Raw genomic sequence first — 23,128 nt, 5'->3', positions numbered from 1 at the left:
GTAAGGCCATTTCTGCCCGTACGTGACTCTCGGCGGTGGCGGCGCTTGTGTGTCTCTCTCCCCTTGGAGAAGTGCACGGGGAGTGACAGGGGCATTGTTGGAGTGCATGGCTACTACCTGAGTAATTAGAGGAGTGCATCAGCTTTAGATAGGTTAGAGGACTGAATGGGTAGTACAGAGTTGATTGTAGCAGTGCATGTGTTAGTGCCTGGGTAATTGCATGAGTATACAGGCAGTGACTGGAAGATAACAGTGCTGCAAGGACAGTGTGTAGTGAATTTATAACTGCTTGAGTATTGGTGGAGTGATTGGACAAGTACATGGTGCTGGATGGGTGATTGGAGGACTGCATGGGAAGTGACAGGGGATTCCTGGACTGGGAGGGTAGTACTTGGGTAATTGGAGGAGTGAATCAGTAGTATGTAAGTGGTTAGATGTCTGTATGGGTAGTGCTTGGAGGATTGTACCTGTGCATGAGTTAGTGGCTAAGTTATTGCATACTTGGGTACTAACTGCATGATTACAGTGCTCCAAGAAGAAAACATGGTGATTTTATAAGTGCTTGTGCTTTGACTGAGTGATTGGGTAAATACATGGTGCTGTATGGATGATTTTAAGAGAGCATAGGTACTGACAGGCAGATTGCTGGAGTGCATGCATACTACATGAACAATTGAAGGTGTGAATAAGTAGTGAGTACATGGGTATTGACTGGATGATTATAGAACTGCAAAGAGAGTGCATGGAGAATTTTTAAGTGCTTCGGTATTGGCAGAGTTATTGGATAAGTACATGGTGCTCAATGGGTGATTGGAGGAGTGCATGGGAAGTGACAGGGGGATTTCTGGAGTGCATAGGTACTACCTGGGTAATTGGAAAAGTGCATCAGTAGTTAGTAAGTAATTAGAGGACTGTATGGCTAGTGCACAGGTGATTGTAGCAGTGCATGGGTAATGCTTGGGTGACTTACTCTTATCTCTTTTGTGTAAACTTAAAATATTTTAAACTTTATTGGTTAGTTAGTACATATAAATATATAGTTTTAAGAACACAACATAATTTTACAATTACATAACATATTCAGTTTGCCTTTGTTGCTGTCTTCAGATTCTACTGAATTTCACCATACACAGTGCTTTCACTTTTGATTATCAGTTGACAGCGGGCAAAAAAATACACTCAATAGGATTTTCTTTTTAAACCAAATCTGTGTTCAAAATATCTACAACAAATTCAACTATCTATTTACATTTTCACAAATGAACAGCCTCATTAACATTGTTTATAATACAAAGATCAAATATATCAGCAACTTCTTTTGAACACAATTTTCCAAATGCAATAATAAAAGAACAGAATCAATATTTCAAACCGTAATTCTCAACATCTTCCGAATAGGCCGAATGATGTTTCTAAAAACATTTGCAATAAGGCTATCCAAGATAAACTTCTGAATTCATATTGACATCTTCCCAATAGGCTGAATGATGTGCCTGAAATCATTTGTAGTGAAAATATCCAAAATATACTCATTCATTCATGTTGACATCTTCTCAGAACTTTGGCATCAAAAATATTAGAAATGAATCTGATAATTCATTAGGCAACTGACATTTGAACTCTAAATGTGCATCATTGCAAAGTGTACACCCTTTATTGCATTTTAAATATACAGTATAGTGTCCAGATGTTGAAGTAGGTCCATCGTGGAAAACAATAGCCACTGTTTTAAAAGTTCTTCCTGAAATTGACACTTGACCTGCCACAAAATGTTTAATTTTGGTTTCCAATTTTATTCTATCTGCTCTACAATGTTGCAGCATTAAAATGATATATTGTCTAAATCTTTCTATAAATAATGTTGACAACATTTCCGATTTGCACTGAGTACATTCCATATCTTGATTAGCTGATTTCACTAATTCATTGAAAGACACTGTTTTGCAATCTGGTGTTGTCAAATATATGAACCGTTCAGTGTCTCTTTTAGTGGTAGATGAAAATGGACAGCTGTCACATGTATGATCCCATCTGTAACATAGTCCAAACAGATTTTCAATTTGTATTCCTTCATTTTCCAATACTGCAAGCACAAACAGAAGAAATTCCTGAGCATCTTGCTGGACATTCTGTGTAAATTGTGAAGAACCAGAACATAAATCCAGCAGATTCCACATACCAGAAGCAGTATGGATTTTCGTTTTATCAGTTTTCAACTTTTCAAAAACATAATGGAACAAAGAACAGAATCTTTTTTCTCGATTCTCCAATATTTACCAAAGCACTGTCACACTTAAACCTTGAGATTTGTGAATTGTCACTGCACATGCTAAACAAACAGGAAACTGTTTCTATGAACATACAAATCGTTTACAAGCAAGAAACGAACACCACAACGTGCAATCTGTTTCACCTCTTCAAACTGATCAAATTTAATCTTCAAAAATTCAGTTCCATCTCTACTTGGACTACTAAGAAAGTCAACAACTTTCCCCATTGCTCCATTTACTAAACCTTTCTCAACATCTAAATTACTCCGTAATATTACCCGGCAGTTTACAGATACATATAAGGTCTTTTCCAAACCAGCAGTCTTAGATATTGATTTTTCCAAAGAGTCTCATTTTAACTGTGATTTCTCTGACCGAAGAATTGTTACTCCTTCTTGTTCTATTTTACAAAGGACTACTATTTTTATTATCGGTTGTTTCTCCAGTTTCAACAGTTCTTAATTGAATGTATAGCATTCTTTCAGTGTTGTCTTAAGGCAAATTATGGACTTCTTTTCTGCATATTTTTGGTACATAGGTTCAGGTGCAATATTTTCTTTTGGAATCAAGTGTGTTAGTAGCTGACTTGCTAAAGCTTCTTTGCCATCCATTGTTAAGACACCAATTATAATATTTTGGAGAACTTTTCCATAATCTTCATCATTTGCTTGTCACAAGTTCTTTATATTCAAAATAAGTCCAATTGTTCACATGTCCAATTCTTCCCAATGATTGTTTAGTGTCTTCATGAAGAAAGATGTTAAAAATTGGTTGGCCGTTCACAGGTGTGAGTTGTGTAGATCACCAAATACAATTACATGTTTTCCTCCAAATAAAACATAGTAATTTGTTTTTAAAATCTGCTGCATTCTCAAATGTACAAACGCAAGCATTAAGTTTGAAACCATGCTTACTTCATCAATTATTAGAAGTTTAATTTTCTTCAGTACTCTTGAAACTACAAAACAAGATTCTCCAGATAGCTTGTGATATTCCGACTTATTTTCATGTTCTACTGGTAACATAAGTAAACAATATATTGTAATCCCTTTGATATTGTGTGCTGCTAATCCAGTTGGAACAGTTACAACACACAATAAATGTGAATCCGTTGTTTTCTGTAGATAACTTGACAATCATTCATCATTATCATCATAAAACTTTATTTCTGCCAAATATGGCCACAAAAGCATGGATAAGAAACTACATCACATTTGTTTAAAACAGCTAATATCAATGTCATTACATTCAAGCATTGTCATGGGCCGTTACCTCAGTGGGGACACCAGTACAAAGATCTTATACATCATACGAGCAATCTTCCAGATAATAAAGTGCTTGTGCATTATACAATATCCATTGCCCCTTATCTTTGAAATTGCAGTCATAGAAGGCCCATTCTTAAAGAACTGAAAACACTTTCTAATTGAACATTGAGGTTGGGAAAAGTTTAGATAAGAAATCCAACTTCACTTCTTTCAGTTTTAAAAGTGATATCTAGACTAAAAACAGAGCCCGTTCAAGACAATATGATACAATCTGTTCTCCCATACTAGCAATTTATCTTTAAAATGGCACTACGAGCACACCACATTGAGAATTAAAAATGTGAGATTGCAAACACAATGGGTGGGGGTGTGTCATATTTCAATAACGTGTATGCCTCTCTGCAGTGTCTAAAGCCCAAATTTCTGCATATCTGGTAAAGCCAACAAATCCTTATCATTGGCAGATAAAATTACATGAATGCCTGTCTCCTCTGAGTTACTATAAACTGGATTACCCCTATTGAATTGGTCCTCCACTTGCTGGTGAAAGCACGCAGTGGGAGGACCCCTTGTCTAAACTGGCGATATAATTTCTTGGCCAAAAGTGGTTGGATATCAGCCAAAACCAATTCTAGCCTATAGTTGTCTTAAACTTGTAGGTACTCGAGTGTTAGACGACCAGCTAGTGGTTCCCTGTAACCTGGATTCGTTTGTACTCCCTGTAGCTTTCCACTAGGGCTTTCCTAGACCTAATGGGACAAATTTATTCTGCATTAGTCAAGAGACTGCCTCTCCCTATTGCGGCCAAGGTGTTTTTAATGTGTGCCAACCACTGAAGTTTACACGCACCCTGGAGCTTCAGCACTTCCCTCAGCTCTTCCTTACAGGCCGATAGTTCAGGGGTACTCCACAAACGGCGCCAGAATAGAAGAGGTCTAACAGTGATCCATTCTAAGGGGTATGAGTGGGGAGCTGGGGGGAAGACCAAAAATGTGCCTTGCAAAAGAATTATCAATGTTTGCTAAGAGGCCAAAGGGGCGACGGCCCCAAATTTCAGCACCATATGATGCAGAGATATTCAAAGATAGAGACCCTCTCTAACAGATTACCATCCAAGCAGGGATTAGGCTGAGTGTTAGTCATTGCATTAAAAATCATATATTGTGTTTTTTGTTGATTAATCTCTAAGCCTTGGCTCCTACAAAAAAAAAACTAAGGCTGTTAAGAACCCTTTGCATACCCATAGGTGATTTGGACAGAAGGTGGGTATCCTCTGCAAACATCATCGCAGGAATTTTGAGACCGGCACGTCTGGAAGTGTCACTATCCATCTCCAATGTTCAAAGACTCAACAAAACCATTATTAAAGAGACAAAAAAAGTGTCGGGCCAGGACACAACCTTGGCGAACGCTTCTTTCTACTGACAGTGGGGCAGTTAGTGCGCCATTTTTCCAATGCCGAATTTTGGCGTAGTTTCCCTGATGTAGACGTTCGAATTGATGGCAAATATATGGTGGAGCGTCACACCCCAAATGTATACCAACCCACATACATAATCCTCCGATGGTCTTCCCCTGCCCTCACTAATGGCAGCTATACTAAACGTGACATAGCCCACTCTAGACATATGCGTCCTAGCCCAGGTTTCCTGTAGCATGCAGGTTACGTGTAAACCAATAAATGAGCCACATTCTGGGTTGTCCAGTTTGGTGGCGAGACCTGCTATGTTCCAGGAAAGACACTTTAACCTAGAGAGGCCCTTGGTTGCACCTTGATTTAAAAGACAAGCACCCTAGTTCGCTATGCCATTAGGAGATGGTGGTCTTTTCTCCCTCAGCCTAGGTGACTGTGGACTTTCAGTGAAATCTATGTGGCCAGAAGTATTGTCTATAACATTTTCAGTCTCCCCTTGTTGATCAATATCTGGCCATAAAGTCACCCGGGGACGGTCAGGAGCAGTTTGGATGTTAACAGCTAGCTTTCATCCCTTATTCTCTGCTCCACTCTCTACCCCCACTTGGGCGACATGCTCTTTCCCCTTATGTTCATAATACCCCACCCCCTGTGTCTTCCACCCCATGAGTTCCCCATGGGTGACAATGCTTCCATCGGGGCCCCCTGCATGCTAGTCAGTCCATCATTTCCATTGAATCAAATCTATTGAACAGTGGTAGATTGTACACTAGTGGGTTTAGATGGTTAGGCCCCCTAGTGGGAAATCACTGAGTATGTTTCCACCCCCATCTCAAATTCATCCCATGGTCTCTGTTCAGGGGTGTGGTTGATGTGAGTAATTATTCACAAGGTTGCTACCAAGTCTATCTAAACTCTCATGTACTAATCTAGGTGTTTTAAAAGTAAGAACAACACAATCACCTGGAAGTTTTTTACCCCTTCTCCCCACCCACCCTACATGTCTCACCATTTTGAACTCACCAAACAAAGCCTCTGAAAGTCCAGTTTATGCTGCGAGCCACCAGAGAGCCTTGTTTCTCAGACCCTCCCATGATTCATTAGCCAGATCAGTGTGTTGCGGACATTTGCTAGAATTAAAGTGTACTGGGTTGCTTTTGGGGGTAAATTCAATGTAACCACCTCCCTAGCCAGAGTAGTCACAGGAGGGGTGGGCACGATCTGGAAATCCCTTGGCATCCCTTGGCTTATTACGAGCAGGGATACCAATATGAGGAGTACTGCTAGAATCCCGGAAACCCCCAGATGCATTTAATCAAGAAACCTTTTCCTGTTCCAGCTTGCCAACTGATGTACATAAGAATTGGTTTAAATGATTTACATTGACAAACACTCTTTTCATACATCAGTTCTATTTGTTGTGTAACTTGGTGATATATTACTTTCTGTTCAGTATTCAGTAGTTCTTTTAAGTTTTTCAAATCAATATTGTCCTGTTGTGCTTGTGCATCACCTTTTCCACTTTCCTCATTGCCATTGCTGCTTCATTTTCAAGTATGGCTTCTCCTACTGGATCTTGACTTTGTGCAGCAGAACTCTGACTATCTTGAGAACTATCTCTAGCTATTTCAGCTGCAATAGTACTTTCCTGATTAATCTTTTCGTTCAACATTTGGAGATAATTGGGAAAAAATGTACATTCAATGCTATCCTTTCATGCATTGAAAGAATCTTCATAGCAGTCAAAATCTACAAGCAGTGGCGTAACGAAATTTGAAGGGGCGCCCCTGCAAGGTACACTAAGGTGCCCCCCCCCTCAGGATTTAATCGGTATCGGGCCTGAGTATTTATTAATTTATTTATTTAATGCAATTTTATAGAGCGCAAACTTTACCCGAAGGGGTCAGAGCGCTTTACAAAACTTTGGAGTACATGAGTTACATAAAAGATACAAACAGAAAAACTCTAAATTCACATAAGATCCAAACCTAACCCAAAGCCACACTTCGAGGAACCACCGTCTACAGTGCCCCCGGACACCATTCGCCACCATCCTCACCGACTTCATTGCACCCCATGCCATCGCCTCACCAAACTAGATACTCATTGGAGATCTGAACTTCCATCTCGAAAACCCTAGCGACTCCAATTCCACCATCCTCTGGGACAACCTCACCAGCATCGGTCTAAAACAACTCATCAACACACCAACTCACAGAGCAGGACACACCCTTGTTCCCATCTTCACGGCAGGTAACAGCGTCCATTTTAGCCACACAATGCAACCGCCATGGACCGACCACCGCTGAGTACACTTCACCGTCGACAAACCCAAGGTACCCAAACCAGCCCCACGCCCACCACGAAGGATATCAAGCAAGGTTGCCGACTAGCAACTCAACTCCTCCTTCACCCGAGACAACAACACCTGAGCATCCGATGCAAACAACACAGCCAAATAACTCCACACCTGGCTAGCCAACTGCGCAGTGGAGCTTGACTCACTACGCAATCCCAACATACAACACCCCAGAAAACCCACCTGGTACACCACCACTCTCCAAGAAGCCAGTTCCACCTTCAGACGCCTGGAGTAGAACAGGAGAAACACCAAGACAACCGAAAACCACACCACCTACAAAGACGCCATGATGGACTACCACAACCAAATCAGAGCCACCAATAGGAACTTTATCCAAAACAAAATCCTTGCCAACTCCACCAACTCCAAAGATCTTTTTTGCGTCATTCAAGAATTCACCAACCCACGCAGCGAAGCCACAGACATCACCCCATCCCTAGACCTCTGCAACAAGCTTGGAACCTACTTCTACTATGGAATCAAAACCCTCTATGACAACTTTGTCAACCCTCCACCGGGCACCACAGACGGCCCCCTGCCCCCAAAGACACCAGCCAGCCCACCATATCCAGCTGGACACCGATCACAGCCAAAGACACTGCCTCGACCATGAAAGGCATCCACTTGGGGGCCCCCACCGACCCCTGCTCCTCTCACATCTACCAAAGAGCTACACCCACCATTGCACCCAAACTACAGTGCACCATCAACACCACATTCAGAACAGGCACTTGCCCAGATGACTGGAAGCACGCAGATGTCAGACCCCTGCTCAAGAAGCCCCTACTGACCCCACCGACCTCAAGAACTGTCGACCCATCTTGCTCCACCCCTTTTCCGACAAAGTCACAGAGAAAACAGTCAATAAGAAACTGACACAATTCATCAAAGAGAACGCCGTCCTCGACCCGTCCCAATCCAAATTCCGAACCAACCACAGCACAGAGACCACCCTACTGGCCGCCAAAGAAAACATCCACACCCTCCTAGACCAAGGCCACTCCACAGCCCTCATCCTACACGACCTGTCAGCCGCTATCGACGCCGTCTCCCACCACACACTAACCACCAGAATACACGACGTAGGCATACAAGGAACAGCCTGGACTGGATCCGATCTTTCAACCCCAGAAGAAGCCAAAGGATCAGACTGCCACATGTCCTCTCCGACCCGACGAACATCACCTGAGAGTCCCACAGGGGTCATCACTGAGCCCGACCCTCTTCAACATCTACATGGCCCCCCTCACAGCCATCATCCGACAAAACAGCCTCAACCTCATATCCTACGATGATAACACCCAACTCATCCTCTCCCTCACCAAAGATCCCACCACCACCAGACTCAACTTCTTGAAAGGAATGCAAGACATTGCAGTCTGGATAACCAACAGCTGCCTAAAGCTCAACACTGAGAAAACAGAAGTCCACGTCCTCAGCACCTCCCCCTCAGCATGGGACAGCACATAGTGGCCGACTGCCCTTGGAAGCCGGCCAAACCCCTCAGACCACGCCAAGAACCTCGACATTGTACTCAATCATCACTCACCATGAACTGCCAGGTCAACGCCCTCACCTCCAGCTGCCTTAACACCTTCCGCAAGACCTTCAAGTGGATCCCTTTGCGTCAAGGAACCCAGTCACCCACGCACTCATCACAAGCAGACTGGACTACAAAAATGCACTCTATGCCGGCATCAACAAGTCCCTACTCTGGTAATACACAACACCGCCGTCAGACTCATTCTCGACATCCCCCGGCATGAACACATCACCTACGATGACTCCACTGGCTCCCCATGGATCCTCATCCACGCCTACAAATGCCTACACAACACGGACCCAAATACCTCAAAGACAGAGTCAACTTCCACATACTCAAAAGAAACCTCCGATCTTCCAGCCTCGCACTGGCCAAAACCCCATGCATCCACAGAGCCAGAGCAGGTAGAAGATGCTTCTCCCACTTTGCAGCCAAAACCTTCAGGAAGACCCTCAAAACCTGGCTCTTGGGCTGGACAGATCTATTCCCCCACCGTCAGTGCCTTGAGACCCTCATGGGTGAGTAGCACACTAACAATTCCATGATTGATGCATTGAAGAATGGTAGTAAGTACAAAAATCTCTTACAGATAGTAGAGGTTAGAGTTACATATTTACAAGTTGCAAATTCACTCAAGGAAAAGATAAACTCTAAATTCACATAAGAAAGGTAGTAAGGACATAGGTCTACTACAGATACTAGTGATTAGAGTTACGTATATATATATATATATATATATTACCTACTGGCGGTCGCCAGTAGGTATATATAGTTAGGATTTTTTCTCTATGGAACTTTTGAAAATTCTATGTCTAATAACTTTGGCGTTTGTGGACGGAATCGGCTGAAATTTTCAGGAAAATGGCACATTTTGTTTCTGAGCAGCCCCCGAAAACTTGGGAGGGTTTCACCAAGGGGGGGGGCGAGAAAAAAGGGGGGGTCCCAAAACGCATTTTTCCCATTCATTTTTCCATAGGGCGTTTGGCCTCACTTTTAGCTCGAACGGCTGAATGGATTTACACGAAACTTGGCAAAATTGTAGGGACTGTTAGCCCGATGTGCCTTTGCTGGGTCTCAATGTATGTGCTCCAGTGGATTTTGAGAAATTAACATTTAAAAAAACAGATATATCTGTGACAGCGTCCCGGATAGCGCTCCAGATCGCGTACTTTTCGCGTACCGGAGCTTTGCGAAGCGAAGCTGATTGGCTCTCCGGTGTCTGTCAACATTCTAAACAGTCCGGTGCGGCCGCCATCTTGTCTCTCGGTAAGAGGAGGAAAAAAACGAAGGGGGAATTTAATGAAAGGGGGCAAGGTAGACTCCTCTTGACCCCCTAGGAATGATGTTGGGGTTATTAAAGGGTCCCGTGGGGCAAATAAAAAAAAATTGATTTTTCGCGGTAGAAGCGCTTCTCGGTTCGCGAACCGGGTCGCAAACTGGTAGCGAAACGGGAATTCGCGATTTTGTGTTTCGATTTAATTAAATTACAAGATGGAGGAAAAGCAATGTGAGTATTGGGTATAAGGGGGTATGGGAGACGTATCCTGACCCCCTATGTTTTCTGAGGGTGGTTGAGGAGGCTTATATATGTTGATACTTGTCTTCCAGCGGTTGCGCGTGAGCGTTTTTTTTTTTGTTGCTGCTTGACTTCTGTTAACGTTCGATTTGAAGGAAATCAGGAAGTGTTGACCACCATTTTGACACTGCGAGTAAATATATTGTTAAAAATAATTGTTATAAATTAATCCGTATTGATAAACATTGTCTGCGCCATCTTGCTTTTTTTCCAATGCCACACTTTTGTCCTGCACGGCAGCCATTTTAGATGCCTTGACCAGACCCACTCTCTGTACGCCGCCGATCCTCAGCATGGCTCCCCACCCTCGCAAGCATCTCCCCCATGCACTGGTCACCCACGCTCTCTCTCTCATGTATGGGCCATAAACCTCCTCCCATATGCGCTGCTCTTCCCTGAGAATCACACCCCGTGCTGAGGAAAATTCAGCCCAGATTACAACCGATGCCCAGGCTGCTGGCACAAGACGCCACTTAGTTCCCATCTTGAATGGTTACCAAATAAAGAGACGGGCGCTGGAGGCAGGAACACAAGAACAGAGTTTTATTTCTCATGAGGAGAGCCTGTCATTTCACTCTACATATCATACAAGTACCACTCAGCCCCCCGGCCCCCTAATCCTGAGGCAGAATTGCCACTGCAACAAAGGACTTAAACTCCTGCAAAGAACACCATGTAACATTTAATATCATTTTCCACCAATGTTTTCATATATCAGTGTTGCTGAACTCACTCAGTGAAATGTCGCTCATTTCATTCAATCACTTTTAAAGCATGCCTTATAACAATGCACCCAATCCTATGTGGAAGTGCTTATATTAAACATGACATTGCCTTAACCAGGATAGACAAAGAAATGACACAGTGATGTAAAAGTTTCTGAAAGAAATGCCAAGAACGTCCCATGTGAAAGTGAATTTTATCTGGCAATTTTTTTCTTTTCCTTCTCATGAAAAGAAAGTTAATGCCAGGTTCGTTACCTGCCTCATCTGCAAAAAAAAACTCTCGAGAGGGACCGAATAAAAATATAGCTATGGTAATCATACCATGCATCGGCACATGGAGAGGTGGCACCCTCTTAATTATTCTAAAGCGCAACTTCGAGATTTGGTGGATAACCCCCGACCGGCAAAAACATCCACCAATGACTTAGCAATAAGTGAGTCAGAGGCAAGGGAAACGGTCCCAAATCTGCAAAAGAACTTTGGGCAGATGAGATTGACTTGTGTAGCATGTGGAAAATTAATTTCATGCGGAGAGATGAGTATTACTTTAATAAATAGATCATATGAAAATCATCAATGTCCAAAACGTCCTAGAAAGTAATTTTTGTCATTTTTGAGGAAGAGAGATAACCTACAGTGGCACGGGGTCGTTTTCGTTCGTACTAGGGGGGCCAGGTGACATTCCTTCGGGGTGGCTTAGGGGCATTTAAAACAACTTCCCTGATACAGGTAGCATATAAAGTAGAGGCTAAATACCAGGATCTTTATCAATTGCTTTATGCTGTACAAAAATGAAAAACACATACAACAAACCTGGACCATTCATATTTCCAATGTTTCTGCGTACTATACTTTTTAACCCTTAACTAAATGAGCTGCTTCATTTCACCTGCTTTTAAAAAAAAAAAAAAAAAATCGGAAACAGTGGCCATTTATTCGAAACTTACCAATCTACGCGTTACAACTACGTTTGCTTTTTCAAAAACCTTTAATAAAAATGTTGGTGCACAAATACGGGCCTACAACCCCGTGGGCCGGCCACGGAGCAGGCTGGAACTGTAAATGGGGGGGGTATTTATTTGTGGAAAACATAACAGAGTCAGTGGTCGTTGATTTCATAGTAAAAAGTGCGACAAGTGCAACAAAATCATATCGATAATTCATTGTGAGCAAGTACCAAAAGTGTCGACAATTCGAACGTTCAATAATAAATACAGTAATCAATGATGCATTAGAACTTAATATCAATTCATTGTCCGAACGTGTAATCAGTACCCGTCCCATGTCAATTCATTGTTCGAACGTATAATCAATACCCATCCCGGATCAATTCATTGTCCGAACATATAATCAGTCTTATCCCATATCAATTCATGTGCTAAAAACTGCATACATATCTCATGATATCAAGACTGAGCAATCGGGGCACAACAAGGAGTTGAGAGTTTCATTTGTACCGGCGCCATTTTGGGTGAGGTCAGGAAGGTCCAAGTATAGTCAAAATGTCTCCACCAACTCGTGGTTGGACCGGGACCTCTTTCGGCAGTCCAAAAGTTTTTGTTGAAGGGTAGCAGAGGGGACTGCCGACATGAACCATCAGTCAAAGTGGGGTGGGAGGCAACAATCTCTCCTACCGGGTCATACTGGTGTCCCACCGGAACTGATCAAGTTGGTAGTCTTGCAGGATTTTGGTCATTTCAAGACTGAGGCCGGCGCCGGCATGAGCGCGCCGACGTCCCGCGGCTACGTCGTGGTCGTTCCGTGGGTGATCAAGGCAGTCATTCCCCATCGGGGGTGTCTGCGGGGGGTCATGGCCCCCGTGGTTCTTATAGAATCTTCAAAGTTGAGGAGAACGTTTCTGGACGCAGGACTCATTTTCTAGTTGAACTCAGAAGCGCCGTTGCACCGCAACAGTGGACGAGACCCCCGCTGGGTGAGCGGAGCATCATTGCCTCGCAATAGTGGACGAGACCTTTTGTTGGGTGAGTGGAGCGTTGGGGGTGCAGCTAAGGGGCCCCCACCTGTGGGGGTGGGAGAGGCTCGTTCGCGCCGCCTCTCCCTCCCAGCGCACCCCACGCCGACACCTGGTGTTGATATCCGTGATGTCTGGACCAGGCGATAAGAGGGGGGGGTCAGAGGCAGAGGCAAGACATCCCCCCCGTGGCCTGCAGGGCGCCGCTTCAGGACCGAACGGGGAGCTCATATCAAGCCGGGGCCAAAGCAGGAGATACGAGGGGAGGGGGGGGGGTCGGTGGCATGTGCAAGACATCCCCCCCGTTGTCGCAGCCATTATTGAAAAAAGAAGAAGGATCCCGTCGGCCTCGGCTCCTCTCCTGGTCCACCTTACGCGACGACCCTTTTGTTGGGTGAGTGGAGCGCTGGGGGTGCAGCTGAGGGGCCCCCACCTGTGGGGGTGGGAGAGGCTCATTCGCGCCGCCTCTCCCTTCCAGCGGAATTGCAAAAACAACAGGTGATGGACCGAATGAGGATCTTTTGACTGGGTTGAATGTGTGACATTGATCCTCATTCGGTCCATCACCTGTTGTTTTTGCAAACTCGCTATAAGTGTACTGGGGATGCCCAGACGTGGGTCCCAGGCACTCCACACCACTGGAGTCAAGCTAGCCGGGCTGATGAGAGGTGTTACCTCGAAACCGGTCCGGTCCTCGGATGCTTGATTCCGTTCTGGGAAGGACATGGCTTTTGTAGTTCGGACTGGACTGTTCCCATGGGGCACAGGGTCAGAGCTGATTTGCATATCGCCATTGTCTAACCCAGGGTGGTGTGGAGTGCAAAAAAACGATGGATTAGGACCCAGATCTTTTGACTGGGTTGAATGTGTGACATTGATCCTCATTCGGTCCATCACCTGTTGTTTTTGCAAACTCGCTATAAGTGTACTGGGGATGCCCAGACGTGGGTCCCAGGCACTCCACACCACTGGAGTCAAGCTAGCCGGGCTGATGAGAGGTGTTACCTCGAAACCGGTCCGGTCCTCGGATGCTTGATTCCGTTCTGGGAAGGACATGGCTTTTGTAGTTCGGACTGGACTGTTCCCATGGGGCACAGGGTCAGAGCTGATTTGCATATCGCCATTGTCTAACCCAGGGTGGTGTGGAGTGCAAAAAAACGATGGATTAGGACCCAGATCTTTTGACTGGGTTGAATGTGTGACATTGATCCTCATTCGGTCCATCACCTGTTGTTTTTGCAAACTCGCTATAAGTGTACTGGGGATGCCCAGACGTGGGTCCCAGGCACTCCACACCACTGGAGTCAAGCTAGCCGGGCTGATGAGAGGTGTTACCTCGAAACCGGTCCGGTCCTCGGATGCTTGATTCCGTTCTGGGAAGGACATGGCTTTTGTAGTTCGGACTGGACTGTTCCCATGGGGCACAGGGTCAGAGCTGATTTGCATATCGCCATTGTCTAACCCAGGGTGGTGTGGAGTGCAAAAAAACGATGGATTAGGACCCAGATCTTTTGACTGGGTTGAATGTGTGACATTGATCCTCATTCGGTCCATCACCTGTTGTTTTTGCAAACTCGCTATAAGTGTACTGGGGATGCCCAGACGTGGGTCCCAGGCACTCCACACCACTGGAGTCAAGCTAGCCGGGCTGATGAGAGGTGTTACCTCGAAACCGGTCCGGTCCTCGGATGCTTGATTCCGTTCTGGGAAGGACATGGCTTTTGTAGTTCGGACTGGACTGTTCCCATGGGGCACAGGGTCAGAGCTGATTTGCATATCGCCATTGTCTAACCCAGGGTGGTGTGGAGTGCAAAAAAACGATGGATTAGGACCCAGATCTTTTGACTGGGTTGAATGTGTGACATTGATCCTCATTCGGTCCATCACCTGTTGTTTTTGCAGCCTCTCCCTTCCAGCGCACCCCACGCCGACATCTGGCGTTGATATCGGTGATGTCCGGACCAGGCGATAAGAGGGGGGGGTCAAAGGCAGAGGCAAGACATCCCCCCCATGGCCTGCAGGGCGCCGCTTCAGGTCCAGCGGGGAGCTCATACCAAGCCGGGGCCAGACCAGGAGATAAGAGGGGAGGGGGGGTCGGTGGCATGTGCAAGACATCCCCCCCCCTTTGTCACAGCCATTATTGAAGAAAGAAGAAGGATCCCGTCGGCCTCGGCTCCTCTCCTGGCCCACCTTACGCGATGACCTCCCCGGCGGACGGCTGCCAGCAGGACCCGCCCTACACGTGCCGAAGGCCTCGTCTTCCGGATGGGCGTAACCGCAAACCTGTTGCACTTCGGGAGTTTCCGGAATGGGGGTAGGTATCTGCTGATTTGTATCTATTTCATGTTACCGTTATTGGGCATGGCGGGCGGTGGGACAGACATGCTTGGAGCAGTGGGGAGGTGCCAGAGCCTAGCTACCTCGTGGCTGCCGTAACGTCAAGCTTGGCTTCTTTCACTACTTTCATGTTTCTTATTTCTAGCGAAGTCAAAAACTCATCAGTGGCCTACTGATTTTGTTCGATTTCTTTCCCTTCCTTTTCAAGTGTGTTTCATGCTAAAGTTTCTGTTTAGCAGGATACAGTGATTACTTCGTATTTTACATATGTCTTCTTTATTAGGGGTACTCTCCGGTTGAGCCAGGTGATGTACCTCTAATAAATGGTCCGGGTGGAACTAGTTTCTCAATCAGTGGGGAGTAGATGGGCATGACAGATTACAACGGGGGACAAAGGTCCGCATTACCCACCCTTCACTACTTGCAAAGACTAGACAGAATATTTCTATTCCACGTTATTTGCAAACAGAGAATACCTCGAGAGAACTATTCCTTGAACAATAAATGTCCAGCCAATCAATCAATCAGTGGGGGAGAAAAACAGGCATGACGGATTACAACGGGGGACAAAAGTCCGCATTACCTATCCTTCACTATCTGCAAAGGGAGACAGAATATTCCTATTCTACTCTGTTTGTAGACAGGGAATATCTCAAAGAGCAATAATCGATAACAAATTAGTAGGATTATAACACTTTAATAACTTATAAATATATACATCGCAACAAAAACAGTAAACACCTTAAAACATTTTTTATTAAAACAGAAGCAACAATGACAACTAACAGTAGTGATATCCTGGGCGGGTGATGGAACTGGGATTGTTAATGGAAAAAGATCTACAGAGAAAGGTATTGGTGAATTATACTTCTCCGGAAATTTAAAACTCACAAATGTTTTATTTGTGTAATCGTTTCAGGTCAAACGGATTGTGGGACAATGTTCAGAATGGAAGAGTCACTAAAAGGCAAAAGTACACTCATGTATGAAAATCTTACTATTAATGCTTGACTGAGGCCAAGGAGATCAGAGTGCATGAGTCTCATGCTCGATCGATTGAGCTAGCCGGATCGGGCAACAAAAAGTATAAAATAGTTATGTAAATAGTTATTTAATAAAATGTTTTAACCTGTTACTTTGCTGGTGTGTTGTATATATTTATAATATTTGCATAGGGTTTGTTGTTATTTTGGGTGGGGTGGGTGGCGGAGCCGAGCTGTCTTGCAGCCATCATGGTGTGGAGCTAAGTTCATCTCACTAGTTTCGTATTTCTCATGAGGGGTTGTTCTTAATGTTTCTATTTTAGCAAGGTCAAAAAGAGATCCCATTAGTGGCCTACTGATTTTGCTCGATTCCTTTTGTTTTTTTAAACGATTTTTCACTATCTGCAAAGACTAAACAGAGTATTGCGATTCTGTGCTTGTTTGTAAATAGAGAATGAACCAAAGAGAACCAATTCTAAAACAGTAAATGCTTGGATAACAATCAATCAAATAGAGAGGGCAGCAGGCACGACGGATTACAACGGGGGCAAAGGCCTGCGTTAACTACCCTTCACTATCTGCAAAGAGAGAGTACTCCTACGAGAAAAGAGGGGGGAGAGGGGGGGCAGCGTTCAAAGCACATCAGCGTGCACAAACACGAAAATGTTTTTACCTATCACGTACTTGACATTTGACAACTTTTGATATTTGCTATTAAAAAACCATTGAAATTCACTGAAAAAACCATAGGTTATAGACCATATATAGTTAGGAATTAGCATTTACAAAACCTTGAAAATTCACTGAAAAAACCATAGGTTATAGACCATATATAGTTAGGAATTAGCATTTACAAAACCTTAATTTACTAGCACAAAACCATAGAAATTTGCATATATAGTTAGTTGCAATAACTATATATCGCGCACCCGCAATCCACTGCTGATGATGTCACATATTACATCATTCATGACATGGTCAGTGACATCACTGATGACATCACTGATGACATCTCAAATGACATCACTGATGACATCACTGATGACATCTCAAATGACATCACTGATGACATCACTGATGACATCTCAAATGATATCACTGATGACATCACTGATGACATCTCATTTGACATTACTGATCACATCACTGATGACATCATTCATGTGATAATACGATGAACCTCTTCAGACTCTAATATAACCTTAGATACACTCAGTGTAAACAGACACTCACATACTGGAGTTACTCATACACCTAGTCAGTCATGCAAAGAATCAATCACACCTCCATTTGCTCAACTATACAGTTATACACACCTTACTTATTCAAACATATTCGAACACATATTTACTGTCTTATACAATCACTGATACAAGTTTACAATGATCCATGCAGCCACTCACACATTCACTGGCTCTTATACACAGTAATTTATATATGTGAACTCTCACATGTACTGTGTTTTACATATGTACTTACTTTGACATGTAGCACTGGGATATCCATTCACTCACCAATACACTCGTACACATTCAACCACCCATACAGCTGTTTCCACATGCAGTTTTGAACCCATAGATCTAGTGAATCAACTGTTCACACATGTATGCACAGAGTCACACACCTCCCAGCCACCCACACACACACTCAGTCTCCCATACAAATACTTGGGCAACCAATGAATAACCCATATAGTTACTCATATAGCTACTGATCAACACATGCAGCAGTTCATAGAACAACAGATATAATGATGCACAAATTAAGACAGTTTAGTCACTAACCCATGCACTCAGTGAGACACATTTAATCACTCTCTCATACAGTCAGTCATGCACCTACTAAATCCTTCATCCAGACACTTATACATCCACTCATTCTTCAATATGTAAGACATATTTTAACTTTACAGAAACATACAGTCACTGGATGTTGTCATCAGTGATGTCATCAGTGATGTCATTTGAGATGTCATCAGTGATGTCATCAGTGATGTCATTTGAGATGTCATCAGTGATGTCATCAGTGATGTCACTGACCATGTCATGAATGATGTAATATGTGACATCATCAGCAGTGGATTGCGGGTGCGCGATATATAGTTATTGCAACTAACTATATATGCGAATTTCTATGGTTTTGTGCGAGTAAATTAAGGTTTTGTAAATGCTAATTCCTAACTATATATGGTCTATAACCTATGGTTTTTTCAGTGAATATATATATATATATATATATATATATATATATATATATATATATATATATATATATATATATATATATATATATATATATATATATATATATATATATATATATTACCTACTGGCGGTCGCCAGTAGGTATATATAGTTAGGATTTTTTCCCTATGGGATTTCTGAAAATTCTATGCCTAATAACTTTGGCGTTTGTGGACGGAATTGGCTGAAATTTTCAGGAAAATGGCACATTTTGTTTCTGAGCAGCCCTTGAAAATTAGGGGGGGTTTTGTGGAGGGGGGCCGAGAAAAAAGGGGGGTCCCAAAACGCGTTTTTCCCATGTTAATTTCCATAGGGCGGTTGGACTCACTTTTAGCCCGAACGGCTGAATGGATTTGCACGAAACTTTGCAAAATTGTAGGGACTGTTAGCCCGATGTGCCTTTGCTAGGTCTCAATATATGTGCTTCAGTGGATTTTGAGAAATTAACGTTTAAATCAAGATATATATCTGTAACAGCGCTCCGGGCAGCGATCCGGTTAGCGAACCTTTCGCGTATCGGAACTTTGCGATGCGAAGCTGATTGGCCCTCCGGTGTCTGTCAACATTCTAAACAGTCCGGAGCGGCCGCCATCTTGTCTCTCGGTAGGATCGAGAGACAAGAGGAGGCCAAAACAAAGGGGGAAATTACCATAAGGGGGCATAGTAGATCCTCGTTGATCCCCTAGGTTTTTTGCGTGGTAAGCGCCAAGTTCGCGAACCGGAAAGCGTTCTGGGCAGCGAACTTTAAGGATAAAAGAATGATAGACTTTTCTAATACTGTATGTTAATTATTTGTTGTTTTTGTTCGTTTTTTTTTGTTTTCTTTTTTTTAAAGTTTTTTTTTATTTTGATTGTTTTTCATAATTTATTAAACTTTCTAACATTTCAGTGTCTGAAATGTCATTATTTTCTTGAAATATTCTTTGCAATCTGTGAGGTTGTAAAATGTCCTCATTTGCAAGGAGGGCATCTACTGCTTGGACACATTGCAGCAGTTCATTATCCAAGCTTTCATCCATAAATTCCATGTCAATTTGTTCAATCAATTCCTGGCTGCTCTCTTGCAGGTCCATCTCAAAAGAAACTTGCTGCTCGCCTTCCATTTTGCCTGAAATTTGGATTAAAAAAATATATATTAGTAGAGATAGGGCAATGTTGGGATTAATTTTAGATAGTCAGTTTTTATCAGTGAATTTATCTTTTGGCAGTGTATAGTATCAGAGTGGAAATAGGACTATAAAAAAGTGTATGTGATGTAACCAAGACAAGCCTAACTCCATTCATAACTATAACAGAGAAGTCTATCTAAATACATTACTACTACAGAGGGATAGTGTATATCTAGCAGAAAAAGTCTACTATATTAAGTTATAGTGCACAATATATTTCATTTTTAGAAATTATAACTTACCTTCACAAAGAAGTTGAAGTTTTTGGAAGCTATTGAAATGTGAGGTACAACAAGAAGTAGTAGTCAAAATGGCTGTGTTTCCTTCTCTTCCTTTATATATATACAGGTATATAACCAATCAAATGTCAGGTAATAAAAGTAGAAAATGAAAGTAACATTTTCATTGGTTGTCAATTCCAACACTTCAGATGTGTTTTGTGAAGTAATTTACCTCACGGTACTTAGAGAGGTCTACAGGCTTAATGGCTAAATGGAATTTCAATCAAATTTGTGAAAATGAAAGGGATTGTTATGTAGTATGAGCTAATCTATATTTGGTGAGAGTGTCTCTAGTCGTTTTTCTGTAAATTACTTTCCCACCTTTTTTTTAGGACCGCTTTCCGGGAAGCGGCCCGGTTCGCGAACCTTAAGCGTCACGGGAGTCCACCATTTTGTGTTTCGGTCGCATTAAGATACAAGATGGAGGGCAAATAATGTTTAGAATGGGTAGAAGGGGTCATGGTAGACTTATCTTGACCCTCTAGGTTTTCTGAGGGTGGCTGAGGAGGCTTATATGTGCGGAAAAAAACATTTTTTTTAAAAATTCCGCGAGGTTAGCTTTCGGTTCGCGAACCGGGTAGCGCCCCGGGGAGCGAATTTTGTGGAAAATTAATGAAAAAAGTTAGAAAAAAATTATAATTGTGAGTGATCAGATGAAGGGTAGCTCTGAGAAGAGCTTTTGGGTTTATGGTACATTTAGGTACTTATAAGTAGGTACCAATGCACAGTCTTAAATTCAGAATGAAAATTCTGTTGCCCTCATCTGAGAAGTGAACTCCATCTCCTCTGTAGATATCTTGCATGTAGTAACGCAAGTTATTGTTGTACAGAGAGCCCATTCCATGGTCTCTCATGAAAGCTGAAACAGATTTGTTTACATGCTTCCTCGCTTTCTCAATTTGTGGACAAAATTGGTTGGACCACCTCCATTTCTGTCTTTGGCATATATTGGAATATACCAAGGCAGTTTGAGGAAAAAGTGCCATTAATTGCTCAAAGGTGTCCTTTAAAAGCATTTCCAGACCTACCCCTGTCAAAGTGCCCAAATCATTACCTCCACAGTGCACTATTAACAGGTCAGGTTTTGGCAAATGCATAAAGGTTTTCACCAATGGTATCAATTGGTGACATTTTAATCCTCTTTGGCCCAACCACTTAATTTCCACATCTTGTAAATTGAGGTTAGGTAAATTTCTGTTCTCAGCATACCTTTGAGCCCAGTGGATGTAACTATGTCCAACAATCCAGACCTTAAACATGGTGGGAGAAGGTTGTTCTGCAGTCAGATGAAGTGTGGTAATGAAAGGGCAGTTGAAACAGTAGGAGTTTCTAAAGAAAAAAAACTGTGGATTTCCAATGCTAATGATTCATTAGCAGTGATTGGTGCATTTCCATTTCTGAAAACAGAAAGTTAGGGTGCATGGATGTGTTCTTTGAAACATGTAATTTGAATGGTCAAGGAAGAAACATTTAATGAAAGATTGCACTGGATACGCAGGTGCACTGAGAGTTCAGAGTTCAATTGAAACATTGTTGTGTGAATTTGCAAACATGAGAGGTCTTCCAGGAGGTGGTTGCTATGGAAACAAGGCAGAGAGGGCAGAGGGGGGAAGGGTTTTGATTTGAAAAAAGTGAGGGAAGAGGTATGATTGGCTAATATGAGAGATATGTGAAATGAATATCTGTATTTCTGTGCTTTCAATAGCTGCAGCCTTTGGAGTGCATCCTTTTTCTTCTGCTGAAGACAATTTGGTGTAATCCTGAGACTGTTTTCAAAACTCAAAAAATATTTGCTAAGGTGAGAAAAGATTTATTTAATTTAGATAGAGAATAGTATGATTTAAGGAGAACATGATGAAGAAAGCTGTGTTTTTAAAATGTGGTTTTGTCTCTAGTGATATACTAATAGAATTAGTTTCATAGAGAAATTGTAATTGCATATTTGGTGTAGCATTCTGGCATGCAGTAACACAAGTTATTGTGGTACATGGAGCCCATTCCATGGTCTGTTATGTAAGCTGAAACAGATATGTTGTTTTTAAAAACGATTTAAGAAATCAATTACATTTCTGGATATGTACCGCTAGAGCTTCATAGGTTGTTTTGAGCCATATTTATAAGGCATTTGAGTGTCTAAGATGTTATGTTTTCCTTTTAAAATGTAAAGTGTTCCTCATGGGGCAAGTGTCTTGTAAATACGCTCCCACTTGTGCTTTGCAAATTTAGATTTTGATTATGGGAGTTACATAGCCATGTTAATAATGTCCAAACAATGGTGATAGGGCATTCAAGAAAACGTTTTTCTGTGTCTCTAGGACATTTTCAGTCCTTTCCTCTTGAATGCAGGTATACAATTGATTTATATGCTGTGTTTAAAAACGAATTTTCAAATCAATTACATTTCTTGATATGTACTGTTAGAGCTTCATAGGTTGTTTGGGGTCATATTTAGAAGGCATTTTAGTGTCTTTGATGTTATGTTTCCCTTTTTAAATGGAAAGCGTTCCTCATGGGGCCCTGAGCAGTTCTTAGCCATGTTATTTAATAGGAAGTGGATAACATGGCTAAGAGCATTTGCTGGAAAATGCATGAATATCGCTGACTTTTCTGCGATATTCATGCATTGCGGCCGTTTTTTTTCGCATTTGCGAGCAGTTCTTAGCCATGTTATCCAATGGGAGGTGGATAACATGGCTAAGAGCATTTGCTGGATAATGCATGAATATCGTTGACTTTTCAGCGATATTCATGCATTGCGGCCGTTTTTAATCGCATTTGTGATAAACAATTACATTTCTTGATATGTACTTTTAGAGCTTCATAGGTTGTTTGGGGTCATATTTAGAAGGCATTTTAGTGTCTTTGATGTTATGTTTACCTTTTTAAATGGAAAGCGTTCCTCTTGGGGCAAGTGTCTTGTAAATACGCTCCCACTTGCGCTTGGCAAATTTAGATTTTGATTATGGGAGTTACCTAGCCATGTTA

The sequence above is a fragment of the Lissotriton vulgaris genome, chromosome 6, assembly GCF_964263255.1.
Source record: "Lissotriton vulgaris chromosome 6, aLisVul1.2, whole genome shotgun sequence".
In the NCBI taxonomy this organism is placed as follows: Eukaryota; Metazoa; Chordata; class Amphibia; order Caudata; family Salamandridae; genus Lissotriton; species Lissotriton vulgaris.
Note: the sequence above shows the minus strand (reverse complement) of the source record.